This window comes from Callospermophilus lateralis, chromosome 3 (genome assembly GCF_048772815.1).
Source record: "Callospermophilus lateralis isolate mCalLat2 chromosome 3, mCalLat2.hap1, whole genome shotgun sequence".
Classification (NCBI taxonomy): domain Eukaryota; kingdom Metazoa; phylum Chordata; class Mammalia; order Rodentia; family Sciuridae; genus Callospermophilus; species Callospermophilus lateralis.
In genome coordinates, this window is record NC_135307.1 from 178,343,381 (window position 1) to 178,351,463 (window position 8,083).

The following is an 8,083-nucleotide window of genomic DNA, read 5'->3' on the forward strand; positions in this document are numbered from 1 at the left end:
AGGCAGCGCTGTTCCCCTCTGGTGCTGGGCGCAGGCCTTGGGGGCTGGGGCTCTGCTGTGGCCCTTTACTTTCTCTTCCCCCTGCTGCCTGCTGGGTTCTTTGTCCCCCGCCCCCCAGGCACTTGAGGCTCCTGCAGCTGCCCTGCGCTGAGCTCCTGCTTCCTGACGTCTCTCCTTCTTCAGCCTGGCCCCTTTCGGGTCCCTGTGTCTCCGGTGTTCCCTGTGATGGCATCTGTCCTCACCTGGCCCAGGCTGGCACCCAGACAGAGCCCTGTTCTGACTTTTGTGGGCTCTTCTTCCATAAAAGAAAATGCAGAATTGTATTTTATGACAGCATTGATAAAAAGGGGGCCATGTCACTATTATGTATTGAGACATTTTCTAAGGGCTTGGGTGGAGCTGGGGGGAGAGCCTGCCTGGCCCGTCTGTGCCAGGGCCTGGTTTCATCCCCAGCACTATTTTTTTACAAAATCTGTTTTTTCTTTGAGCCAAAGTTCATCTTTATTTTATTGTAAGAGAAAATGAAACACTTTACAGTCCCTAAAGCTCCCGTGGGCTGGAGATTTGCTGGTGCCTCTGGCTGGGCCCGGTCGACTGTGGGTCCCCGTCCCCCCATGAACTGTCTCTGTCCTATGCTGGGCTTGGGATGTGCATCAAAGCCAGATGGTGTGTGTGAGTGCCTGTCCCCTCCCTGGGTCTCTGTCTCTCTGTCCATCTCTCCCACGCTAGCCGCTAGCCGGTCTGTCCCTTTCTTTGGCTTTGATTCCCTCAAAGCACACGGTGGACTTGGTGTCTCTGGGTGGGGTTCGGCCCGTCCCTGGGCCTCCTGCCTCCTAGGCCTGTGGTGTCTCCAGGGCGCTGTCCGGCTGCCCCGCCCCCTGCTCCAGCTGTGTGGAGTCCCTGCCATCGCCAGGGCTTGCTTTCCTGTCACTCCATGGTGCTCCTGCCTGCTGCGCGGCCTGTGCGCGTGCACCTGTGTCCCTGTGTGTGCCAGCCAGGCAGAGGGGCAGCCCTCCTCCCACCCCCTGTTCTCTCCCCCTTTGAGGGGAGGCCCTGGTTCCGTGCGGGCAGCCTCTATCAGGTGTGTGTGGGCACCAGGCCCCACTTGCAGGCCCGCCCCGCCCCCGCCTCGTGCCTTATCTGGATTCTTCCCTCCCCTGCCCTCTGCTCGCTCCTTGGTCCTCAGCTTTTTCTCTGCAGCTCAGTCCCGAGGCTCCTGCTCCCTCTCACTCAGGCGCAGAGGCCCTCATCGGCTCCCTCCCTCGCTGGCTCTGGTCCTTCCCTTGGCAAGCTCCACGGAGCCCCTGCTGAAGGCCCCCCCCCCCCGCTGGGATTAGGGGTTAGGGGTGAGGAAATCAGCCAGGTCCAGCCTTCCGCAAGGCCTGAAGGACAGGTGGGAGGGACAGGCAGAAAGGCCTGAGACCTCAGGAGAGTGGAGCCGGTTCTGAGCCTGTCCAGAGGAGCAGGGAGGCCCCCTCAGCAAGCAAAGGCCAAAGGATGGGTGGGAGCCCCTCAGGCAGCAGAAAAGCCCGAGCAAGGGCCAGAGAGTGTGAGAGAGAAAGGACAGGCAGACACAGTCTCCAAGAGAGGAGGGAGGCCCGCAGCTCCTGCCCTTCCTGTTGGTCTCCCACCTGTCCCTCTCCACGCTGGGGCTTCATCTGTCTTTGCCCTGGGCTTCCTGCTTCTCTTTGTGAGTGTGAACGTGTGAGTGTGCACGTGTGTGTGATTTCTTGGGTCTGGACTCCCGTTCTCCTCCCTGCACCTCGAGCTCCCCCACTCCTCTCCCGCGGTCCAGGCGTGTGTGTGTGTGTGTGTGTGTGTGTGCGCGTGCGCGTGTGTTGCACTGTGTGATGTTCTGTGGCCGCCATACGCCTGCCCGGGGTGTGTGTGGCTAGTGTGCACTGGAGCACAGTGTGTGCAGGCCGGTGCCTGTGGCACAGGGTCCCTTACTGTGGCCTGAATCCAGCGGGGGCTGTGCCCAGGGTCCCTCTCATCACTAGGACACTGTCCTCTTTATTTCATTCTCGGCGGGTCCCTTCGCTCAATCCGAATCCGTTCCTCAGAGGCGGCCTGGGTGGCTGGGCGCTGCTCTCTCGTCCCCTCTGTCTTCCTGTCTCTTTCTCTTTCGTTTCGTTCCTTTTTGTCTGTTTCTTTGTTTCTTTCTGTTTCAGCCTCTGGGTTTCTAAGCTGCCGCGCTCAGGCATTAATTAGCTTCCCGTTAGGATGTGACTGTGCCGCGCACGTGTGTGTGTGCGCCCGTGTCTCTGTGTGTGTGTGTATCTGTGTGTGTGCCCTGCACACGTCTTCTCTTTCCCGCAGGCTTGGCTCTCCCTCCACCTCCCGTTCCGTGCCCCCAGCCCTTGCCCGGGCCTCCCAAGGCTGTGCCAGTGCCTGCGTGGCGCCGGGCCCTGCCCTCCCAGCCTGTGGCTCTGCCCTCCAGCCTGCAGTGTGGGGTCACTGCCGTGGGCCGGGTTGTCTTCTTCCCCCAACAGCTCTTCCTGGAACACTCATTGTGCAGCAGCTGCCTCTGCTGGCGCGTGTGTGTGTGTGTGTGTGTGTGTGTGTGTGTGTGTGTGAGAGAGAGAGAGAGCCCGCCTCCCCTCCTTCCCGCCTGTTCTCTCCCTGTCTCTAAGGCGCTCCTGAAGTCTGCCCTGGCTCTTGTGTGGGGCGTCCATGGACAGGCGTGTGTGTGTGTGTGTGTGTGTGTGTGTGTGTGTGACAAGCTGTCTGACCGCGGGCCATCTCTGTCACTTTCCCTAATTCTTTGTCCCGCTCTGGGGGAGTTTCCTTTATGTTCTCTTTTGGTCAACACATGGCCAACTGCCCCGGGAGGGCGCACGTGTGAGGGGCTGCCCTACGCCCGCTCTGCCCTCCTCCTCCCGCAGCTTGGAGCTTCCAGGCCAGTGTCCAGTCTCTCCCCCGCCGGCCCCCAAGGTGTCTCGGGTCCCTTCTCGTGCCCATCTTTGAGGCTCTATCCAGATAAGCACCAGCAATCTGTCCACTCTTCCACCTCTCCATTAGCTCATCTGGCCAGGAGTTGTTTCTGGGCCCCTTTCCTGGGCTCCACGATTGTCCTCTGCCCCCTGAGATCCTGCGGGCCACCTCTGCACCCACCCCTGCCTCACCTCTGTACCCCACAACCGTGGTGAGGCTCCAGGCTCCGGACTCTTCCCAGCTGCCTGTCCTGCACCCTTCAAGGCCACCGAGGCAGCATCTTGCTGTCCCTTCTCCCCTGCACACCTTGCTTTGCACCCCTGCCTCCAACAGGGCGCCCTGAGGGCCGGCCATTCCTCCTGGACACCTGCTGGGGCCGGCCACTCCCATCCACTCTGGGCGGCTCCTGGGCTCTCTGGGAGCTGCCCTCTTCTGACCACATGACCTTTCTTCTTCTCTTTTCCTCAGTCCTTCCTCAGGGTTGTCCTTACCTGGGTGTCACCCGTCACCGTGTGCGAGTGCCTACTCCTGTCTCCCTCTGCCGCTCCCATCTCTCACTCCCTCTTTCATCCTTTCCCTCATTTAAAAAAATTGCCTCCAAGTGCCTGGATCCCAAGTGAAAAGTCTCGCATGACTGCCTCCATTACCGTTGACACTGTTGTTTTAAGGCCCCAACTTGCCTGTTTTGTTTTCCCTCACTGCAGCTACGTGTGACATTCTGTCTATTTGTCTTGGAACTTCCTCGGCTGCTGCTCCTCTTCTGGGCGCACTCGCTTTGTTCCTTCATTCAATCAACAATTATTGAAAGCCTCCTAGGACGCTCGCTCTGTGTGTCCTGCCCCTCCCCCTCCCCCTCCAAACCTTATTGAATTCTGGCTCCGTCCTCTGCGTCACTGCAGGGAGAGAGCGCGCACCGCTTGCCCACCGCCTACTCCCGCTCCCCCCTCCCACTCCGCTGCCTCCTTCTCTTTCTCTCCCACTCCTGGGGGCTCCTCTGGATGTTTCCAGGTGAACCTGAGCCCGTTTCTCTCTCCTCCCTCCCTTGCTGTCCCTGAGGGGTGGGTGCGGGCTGGGCAGCCCCAACTCTGACCACCTCTTCCCGCTGCCTTCCTCCCCTCCTGCAAACTCTCCTTGCTCCACAAGATCCTGGTGTCTAGCCAGGATCTTGGGGTGGAGCGGCAGACTCCTACCCCCATTTCCTCTCTCCTACTGCAGGAGGACCCCCGAGTCCTGCAGGCCCCCACTCCATCCCAGGCTGACCTCACCTCTGAACCTCCTTTTTACCCCACCCTGCTGTGCTTGGTGACCTTGCCTTGACCTTGGAAAGACCCTGCTGGCCTTGTTCCGGGGCCCCCAGCCGTCCCTCATCCTCCCAGGAGCCCTCTTCTTTGCCTTCACTTCACATGCTCTAGCTTGCAGCTGTGCCTGCCACCTCCTCCACTCTGGGCCTCACTTGGTAGAGACCACACCGGCCTCTACAGCCGGCCTCTACAGGGAGTTCCCGATCCCCTTGCACCCCTGCTCACCGTGTCATTCCATAAAGCCACCAGGTATCCTGCCTCACAGGCCCACTGCCTGCTGGCACCCAGTTCAGTCCCCCAGGCTGGTCCTCACGCTCCCTTCCCTTCCTTGCTCATGTCCTGTGCACATGGTCCCCAAGTAGGCCTCATCTCCCTTCCCCGTCACCTGTTGCAGGGCCTACACAGTGAGCCTCCTCCACCAGCAGCCAGGCCTTCAGCCATTGCTCACGGACACTCCCCAGCCCCACCAAGGCCCCGGCCTCTGGACGGGGAGACCTCAGATTGGCCAGGCTCTGGGCTCTGTCCCCCACACTCTTCCTTGTCTTCTTCACCTCACTTCTGCTGACCTGTGTCCTCCTCTCCCACCCTGGAGGTCCGCTGATGGCCCACACGGGCAGGTGCTGTGGTCTGGCTCAGGCCTGTCTGTGTGGGGGTTGGATCTCTGCCTCTGGGAGGGCCAGGTTTGTGTCTGCTCTGTCTCTTGTGTGTGTGAGTGTGAGTGCGTGTGTGTGTGCATGCACATTTGGGCATCCTGGTGCCTGGTTGGCATGTGTCTGTTTCTCTTCACCTCTGTGTGTCTGACAGCCCTGTGTCCTGACATGGGTTTCTGGCTGACTGTCTCCACCTGGGAGGAAAGGGGTCTGCAGGCTCCTTTCTGAGCCTCTGCACCTCTGTGCCTCCTGGCTTCCCGCCATGTGTCTCCTCAAGTGCTGGGGCCAGTCTGGGTGGGTGACTGCGCTGCGTGTCATGCCTTGTCTCTCTGGGGCTCTGGAGGCATCACCAGCCTGGGCTGTTGGGCTACATGTCATCCCTGCCGTCTCGCTATCCACTCACACCTGTGTCCCCCGCCTTCTCTGCATCCCCACTCCTGGCGGCCTGGCAGACAGTGCGTCACACCTCGGGCCGCGGCTTGGCGGAGTCCGGCCCTGGGTGCGTGGGCCCTCGTGCGTCATCCAGGAGCCCCGGTGTGGTGCCCGGGCCTCGCCGCTCGGCTCGCCACCCCTCCCGCCCTCCTGGAGCCTTCTCCAGCTGCTCTCCTCTCGGCGTCAGGCCTGTGCCCCACTCGCCCCTCCTGTTGACTTTCTTCACCTTCCGGGTTTCTTGGGTGGACTTCCAGGGTTCACTTTTGAGCTGTCCATCAACAAACCCCGAGGGGGCGGGGCGGGCCAGGGACCCCCTGCAGCTGCCCTCCCTAGAGTCCCTTCTCCTCCAGGGGTTGTCACAGGGGGAGCCGGCTACAGAACCAAATCCCCCGAGCCCTCGCTGCAACCTCTGGTTCTCTCCGGCTGCCACTTGCGCTAGTCAGCAGCCCCCTCCTCCCCTGTCCCCTATCCTTCAGGGTGACTCACAGCTCCTCGGGTCTTTGCAGTCCCCTCTGCTCTGTACCCAAAGGCCTGCAGTTGAGGCCACAGTCCCTGCTCTCTCCCCCTGGGTCTCTGCTCCAGCGTCCCCTCTTCTGAGAGGCCTTTCCTCCACCCTCCGCTCTCAGCCCTCAGCACTTATCACTCTCCGCCATCAATGATCTATTGATTTGGGGCGTAGTTTTGGTCTGTCACACCAGTCCCTCCGCACTGTGCTGTCAGGCCCACAAGGGCAGGACTGTGTCTGTGTCCAGCCCCTGGAACGGTGCCCGGCACATAGAAGGTTCTCGCATCTGTTCACTGAGGGGACAGTTCTGTGCCGGGACTGACCAGGAGGTGGCAGGAACGCTTCCTCTTGACCACCTAGTTCCCGGGGAGGCCAGGGGGCTTCGCCCTTTCCTTTCCCCACCTGCCACTGGCTCCCAACTCCACTGCGACCCTGCTGCGCCACCTGCACCTGGATGGCACTGTGCCTCCTCCTCCCTGGGGTCCCTGTCTGCCACCTCACAGCTCCCTGGGGCTCCCACTCCCAAGAAGTGCACAAGCCTGTGTCCCCATCCCATCACACGTTCACTCCCAATTCCCCACCCTCTTCCTATCCCCAGGCCTCTGTGCCTTGGTGGCTGTTGCTCCCGGGGCCTGCCAAGTCCGCTCCTGTGGGCCTGTTCCTTGAATTCTGTTGTCCTCCTATGTATTTGTTTAATTTTAAAAATTTTGTAATTGGGGAGAAATTCATATGACCTTGCAGTGCTGGTGATGGGTGGTGCCCTCACGGGCCAGCCGAGTGCTCTGCCACAGAGCTACGTGCAGCCTCTGGAGTTAGCCTCTAGGGTGCACAAGCCTGTCCACAGTGTTGTGCCACCAGGACCACCACCGAGGTCCCAAACACTTCCATCTCCCTAAAAGAAAACTCTGTACTCATTAAGCAGTCTGTTTTCGTCAGCTTTTTTGACACTGTGACCAAAAGACCTGACTAGAACAATTTTAGAGGAGGAAAAGCTCAGTGGGTGCTCACAGTTTCAGAAGTCTCGGTTTATAGACGGCTGTCCCCCTTGCTCTGGGCCCCCGGTGCAGCAGAACGTCATGGAGGAAGGATGTGGAGGTGGAAAGCAGCTCAGCACACGGCCGTCAGGAAGTGGGGAGACTCTGCAGTTCAGGGACAGAGTATAAGCCCCAGAGGCACGGCCCCAGTGACCCACCTCCTCTAGCCACACCCTACCTGCCTGCAGTCACCACCGAGTTAATCCATTCAAGTGGATTAAGGTGCTGATGAGGTGAAGGCTCTCATAACCCAATCATTTCACCTCTGAGCGTCCCTTGCACTGTGTCACACAGGAGCTTTTGGGGAACACCTCATGCCTAAGCCATAACACGGTCACTCCCAGTCCCCCAACCCTCTCCTGTCCTGGAACCCTGCAGCCTGCGTCTGCCTCTGTGGATCTATCTGTTCTAGACACCTCACTTGCTGTGGGGATGTCCCTCAAGTTGGAGTGGCCTCAGGACTCTGTACTTCTCATGGCCAACTATATTCTCTGCACGCAGAGACCATGCTTGGCCCCAGGTGACCGTGATCTCCAGGGCTGGCTCAAAGCTGCCCCTCAAGCCCCCTCCTTGGAGCCGCCTGCTGTTCCCCGCTTCCCCGTCTCCTCCTGCTGTCCTTGGCTGTCCATCTGTCCCTCACCCCATCACCTCTCCAGACACCAGCCCCTAATTCTCTCTGACCCCATCTGTCCTTGGCTTCCTAACCCTTGGAGTCCCTCCTCCATCCCTTCCAGCCCCGAGCTCAGCCCTGGCCTTGGCCCCAGTGTCCACCTTTTACGAGTCACCCCTCCTCGCCTCTCTAGCCCCATCTCTCCTCTGCCACCCCAAACCAGTCACCAGCGCCCAGATGCCTGCACTTCTCAGGTCCCCCATTCTTGCCCCTTAGGGTCTTGTACTTGCCACCTCTCCTGCCTGCTGTGCCCTTTCCTGACCTCCCTGGGTGCTGTGCCCTGTCCCTCTCACCCCTAAGCAGAGTGGACATCTTCCCCTCCCCATAGAGGAAGGGCCTCTAGAAGGGCTCCCGCCCACTGGGTGCCAGAGGTAGCTGTGTGTCCAGGCCTGAGCTGCTCATTTTGGGGTCCCCCGTACCAGGAGGGAACATCCCTCTGGGCAGGGGGTGAAGCTAGCTGGTGGCAGGGGAGGCTGCTGCGCTCCTCCTCCCTCCCTCCCTCCTGCCCACCCTCCTCTTCCCTCTGCCGTCTGCTGCTCACCTCTCAGAACAAGGAG